The sequence below is a fragment of the Lucilia cuprina genome, chromosome 6 (genome assembly GCF_022045245.1).
Source record: "Lucilia cuprina isolate Lc7/37 chromosome 6, ASM2204524v1, whole genome shotgun sequence".
Lineage (NCBI taxonomy): Eukaryota > Metazoa > Arthropoda > Insecta > Diptera > Calliphoridae > Lucilia > Lucilia cuprina.
In genome coordinates this window covers 48,688,769-48,694,884 of record NC_060954.1, presented here as the reverse complement: position 1 = coordinate 48,694,884, position 6,116 = coordinate 48,688,769, and the positions used below count along the sequence as shown (strand labels likewise).

At 27.5% G+C, this 6,116-nt stretch overlaps 1 protein-coding gene across 1 annotated transcript in view; it reads left to right on the top strand.

Annotated features, from left to right (window-relative positions):
* LOC111676035 (serine-rich adhesin for platelets) overlaps window positions 1–6,116 on the top strand; it is a 321,746-nt gene that overhangs the window by 78,817 nt on the left and 236,813 nt on the right. The window lies entirely within an intron of this gene.

Genomic DNA, 6,116 nt, shown 5'->3' with positions numbered 1-6,116 from the left:
TAAATAACTAAATAACTAAATAACTAAATAACTAAATAACTAAATAACTAAATAACTAAATAACTAAATAACTATATAACTAAATAACTAAATAACTAAATAACTAAACAACTAAATAACTAAATAACTGAGTAACTAAATAACTAAATAACTGTATAACTAAATAATTAAATAACTAAATAACTAAATGATTAAATTGCTAAATAAATAAATAACTAACTTACTAGCTAGCTAACTAACTAACCAAATAACTTAATAACTTAATAACTGACTAACTAACTAGCTAATGTTTTTGTTTAACAATTTTCATTTTTACAAAAACTTGTTTTCTTTAAATGAGAATTTTGATTTTGCCTATAAACTTAACCATTTTTAAAAATTTTATTGTATTCTATAAAACAATTTAAAATTAAATTTTTAAATTTATCTGTCCTTTTCCCAAGTTATGCTTGATTAATTTCATTCCTTCTATGTATTTAATAAAATTCCTTTTTTCATACAATTCTCAGAAGACTAAAATATTGCTATCGTTTTTGACCTTTAACCCAATAAGGTTTAAATTTTATGATGCGTAAAATTTCATAGATGAAATTGTAAGGAAAAAAAAACAAATGACTGTTATAAAACAAATATAGTTTTAATTGTTGCATTTTTTTGATTTATGCTTTTCGATTTTCAGTTTAAAAATGGCAGCATAATAAATAATAAAAAACGATTGAACAATTATGGAAGAAAACCAATATTAAGTATGTTCAATGACATTATTAGGGTGACATATTTTTCAATATTTTCATATTCAATATTAAAGAAAGAGAAATTGTCTGTCCGTTAGTTAAAAAATAAGAACAAGTTTACAAGAAAGTCCCATACATTTTTAATTAATTAGAAATATCTTCTAAAACAAGCTGTATTTTAGAAAATTAATTAAACTCCCTAATATTTATATGTTGTTTCATAAGTCTATGGAGATTTTAGGCAATAAATCAATATGAAATTTTGTAATTTATTATTAATGTTTAAAGCAACAGTTATAATGCAAAAATATCATACAAAAGACAAACTAATTTGTTAAATATTAATAAATGAATTGCAAAAGGTAATCTAAGATTAAAGAAAAATTTTAAAATTAAAAATCATTAAACTTTTTTTTTTTAAAACCAAATAAACCAGCTCTACGTATACTTGTTATGTTAGAAATAAATATTTCACATACGCCTTCGTTGAAAACAAAACATTGCATTGCATTTTGTACACTTTTCAATCTGTCTTAATCCTATAAATAGTTTCGCTGAAGTGCAAACAAAAACGTCTATTGTTTATTCATTTCGAAGAAATTATCATGCAAACAACTTTAGATTGTTATGCGCAAACATAATCGTTCAATCGTTTGTAGTTGTATAAAACTTTTAAACGCAAATAGTTTTTCCATTAAAGTTTATTTTATAAAGTCTAGTAAGCCGTATTATGTGGTTTTGCTTTAGTTCTCTTTTAAACATTTTGTTTTTTTTTTGTTTGTCATAGTTTGTCACACATGTTTGCAACACCAACAACATTGATTTAACTAAAGAATTTTTTCCACTTGTTCCCACATTCGCCCATATTATCAGAGATAACAATGACTTTTTGTGTTTTAATAGAAAACAAACTCATTTGCTGCTATAGTGTTATAACTAAAAAGTTTATAATTTCATAAAAACTTTTTTTTCTGGACCATAAACTAAAGTGTGAACTATAGTCAAATCCGACTATAGAATACAATCCGTACTATAGTTTATAATCTGGACTTTAGACTATAGTATGGAATATAGTCTGGACTATAGACTATAGTCGGACTATAGACTACATAGTCTGGACTATAGACGATAGTCTGGACTATATGCTATATAGTCTGGACTGTAGACAGTAGTCTGGACTATAGACAGTAGTCTGGACTATAGACAGTAGTCTTGACTATAGACAGTAGTCTTGACTATAGACAGTAGTCTTGACTATAGACTACAGTCTGGACTATAGACTATAGTCTGGACTATAGACTATAGTCTGGACTATAGACTATAGTCTGGACTATAGACTATAGTCTGGACTATAGACTATAGTCTGGACTATAGAATAGTCTGGACTATAGACTATATAGTCTAGACTATAGTCTGGACTATAGACTGTAGTCTGGACTATAGACTGTAGTCTGGACTATAGACTATGGACTATAAACTATAGTCTGGAGTGTTGATTATAGTGTGGACTATAATCAATACTCCAGATTATAGTATATATAACTAAGAATATATGCTATAATCTGGACTATAGACTGTAGTTTGGATTACAGTCTGGTTTTTAAGACTACAGACTATTCCAGCCTAGGGTGTAGTCTGGACCATAGGACATAGCATTATTTCATTTAATAATTTATAGTCTTCTATTTTTTAAACAATACCTATATCATGTACAAAAACAATAATAAACTCTATAACGTCATGGACTAAAACCACAAAATATAAAAACATTTAAAATCAATTTTCCACTTTAGAAAAAAGTACAATAAATTCTTAAAGCCACAAATACAAAGCTATAAAATTTATTAAGGCAAAAAGGCAAAAAAAAAAAAAAAACAAAGCCAAAGCCAAACTAACTCACAAAATATTCATTCAGTATGTTTAAATACTTCTAGAAACTTTCCCAGAAGGCATCTTTATATAAATGAATACATGTATGTGCATATATATAAAGGCCCAGCAATTTTAAAAGAACTAAAGGATGTCTTCTACGACATTTAAGGTAATAATTGTCTTATGTTTATACACAACTTAAATTTGTACCTTTTATTGCATACGCAAAAATTTATACCTTTTATTGCATCTGCAAGGTGTTATTTGTCACTGTTTTATCTATACTTTAAGCTATAGTAAGAAAGGAAGAAGCGTAGCAGATCTACTGGGTGTGTAACTATTACTTAAGTGTTGAGGTATGAGAGTATGCTACTACATTCAACAATCTAGATATAATACCTTTAATACCAGTGGCTGTTGTCTACTCTCGTTTGTTGGGACAAAGGAATTAAGTTGCCATAGTTTATATGGTACGAAAATAGCAAAGCCTTTTAAAAACGATTATAAAAATAAAAATTAAATATTTTTATTTTACCACCCTAATAAACACTCATGCGTTTAAGTCTGTTTTATATCAAACACTAACTATGCCCAGTGTACTTTGCTGCCTTGGATTTGGATTTCCAGAATTCAGATTTGACTGTATCTCTTATAGTTTTTTAAGAAAAACGGACTTTTATGTTTCTGTTTTTGATAGGAAATAAAATTGATCACAGATTTTACTTGTTCTTAGTGTATCTCTTGTAGTTTTTGAGTAAAACGGACTTTTATGTTTTCACTCAAAATATCGGTTTTTGATAGGAAATAAAAGTGATCACAGATTTTACTTGTTTTTGCTGTATCACTCATAGTTTTCGAGTAAAACGAACTTTTATGTTTTAACTCAAAATATCGATTTTAAGTGGCCACAGATTTCGCTTGTTTTTGCTGTATCTCTTATAGTTTTCGAGAAAAACGCACTTTTATGTTTTCACTCAAAATATTGATTTTTGGCAGGAAATAAAAGTGATCACAGATTTCGCTTGTTTTTGCTGTATCTCTTATAGTTTTCGAGTAAAACGGACTTTTATGTTTTCACTCAAAATATCGATTTTTGGAAGGAAATAAAAGTGATCACAGATTTCGCTTGTTTTTGCTGTATCTCTTATAGTTTTCGAGTAAAACGGACTTTTATGTTTTCACTCAAAATACAAATTTTTGGTAGGAAATAAAAGTGATCACAGATTTCGCTTCCTTTTGCTGTATCTCTTATAGTTTTCGAGAAAACCGGACTTTTATGTTTTCACTCAAAATATTGATTTTTGGTAGGAAATAAAAGTAATCAAAGATTTCGCTTGTTTTTGCTGTATCTATTATAGTTTTCGAGAAAAACGGACTTTTATGTTTTCACTCAAAATATTGATTTTTGAGAAGAAATAAAAGTGATCACGGACTTCGCTGGTTTTCGAGGTAAACGGACTTTTAGGTGTTCATGCTTTTTTATTTATGTATGTAAGAAACCTGGTTTACTAGTTTTCCCCCATTTTATCCTAAATATACAAATTTCAAAAACACGTTCTTAGTGTAGTATATAGACACATATTTTCAAAATTTCAAGATACTAGGTTTGTGCTGTGCGATAATGAATCAGTCAGTCAGTAACGCTACTCTTGTATGTATATAAAAGATTCAAAAACGTACATTAAAAAAATGGAAAATCTCTTTAAAAATTTGTAGATTCATGCAGCTAATAATACATTTATATGCTAGTTTTATTTTTTTAAGATCTAAAAGATATGTGTGTCTGTCCATTTCATTTGTCACACTTAATAGAGTGGTCTTTGGGATATAAAAATAATACACTACGCACTGAGCTCCTAAATACATAAACAAAAGATTTATTAGCAAAAGTTTTATTTTTCCAGAATCACACCAACACACATATAAATGTATAAACATTTTATTTTTAATATTAACATAATACATATGTTTATTTTTATAAATGGTTTAAAAATCAAATTTTATATGAAAATTTTACTATAATTTTTTTAATGAAATATTTAAATTAGAGTTTAGTACTCTTTATTGTTTATGAACTAAAGTTCAGACTATAGTCAATATTCCAGGCTACAGTACATAACTCTTTAAGACAGTCCAGACTTCAGACTGTAGTCCAGACGATAGTCTATAAAACTTTTCAATAGTCCAGACTACAGCAAATAATACAGACTATAGTAACTATACCCCGACTATAGTCTATATGCGAGAATATCGCCTATAATCTATATTATAGTTAATAGTCTAAACTATAGTCTATGTTCCAGACTTTAATCTATATACTTTTATATTGTCTATAGACTATATTTTAAAGTTCAGACTATATTCGAGAATATCGTCTATAGTCCTATAATATATGAATATTTGTATATGTATATACATTTGAAGTTGGCTCTTCAAATGAATATCAATTAGTTTCAGTAGTTTACACTACTTTTTTAATCTCTTGATCTTAATGTTTTAAAATTCACATAAAGTTTTTTTTTCTTGCCTCCCTCTATCGTTGTTGTCATTTGGTTACAGTTGTAAATATTTAACAGACATTTATGCTGTCAAATAGACAATGGCATGTTGCAAGTGTAATCAGATCTCATAAACATGCATGATGTCATTTGATGCTCTAAATTGTGTATGGCTCGTTAATCAACATAAAAATAACCCAATAAACAATTATAATAGCGGTTTCAATAATTGAATTATTCAAATTTATAACAAAAGAAAATTGAATTTTAATGAAATAATGTTAAAAATCTAAATCGGTAATGAACCTTTTTATTTATATTTTTTTTTAAATTTATCTATAAAATTCTATTCATTGGGCATTACACTACTGAGCTTAAATCACTTGAACTTGTTTTTTTTTTTTGTTTGTTTGCTGTCGTATTTGCAGGCGACCGTAATGAATGTCATGTAAAAATTTGTTGAAATTTTAACTACTTATTTACTGCTGGTGGTAATTGCGGTGACATTGTTGGTCACATTTGTAAAATAGTTTAAATCCTTGTAGACGAGAAAACGTTTAACTATTTTTCTAAGCTCTTTAAGTACCTTAAAATTAATGTTGTTTTGGGTCACATTTCTCGTTTGAAAATTGACATGTAAGCTTTTTCTATGCAAAAGGCTTAATAAAGAATTTAAACCATAATCGTGACATAACTAGGAATATTGTTTATAGAAAGTATTTCGCTTAATAAAGTTTGCCTAATCAATAATCCGTATATATTGGGATGCTTTTCACTTCAAAGTTAAACCGGTGGAAGAACGGTTTGACGTAGTTAATCATACCATATCGATATATTATCTATTGTCTAGAGTATAGTCTATAGTTCAGATCATAGTAGATAAGTTAGAATAGATTTAATAGTTTAGACTATAGGCCAGTAAATAGTCTACAATCCATGACTATAGTCTATAGTCCTGACTATAGTCTATAGTCCTGACTATAGTCTATAGTCCTGACTATAGTCTATAGTC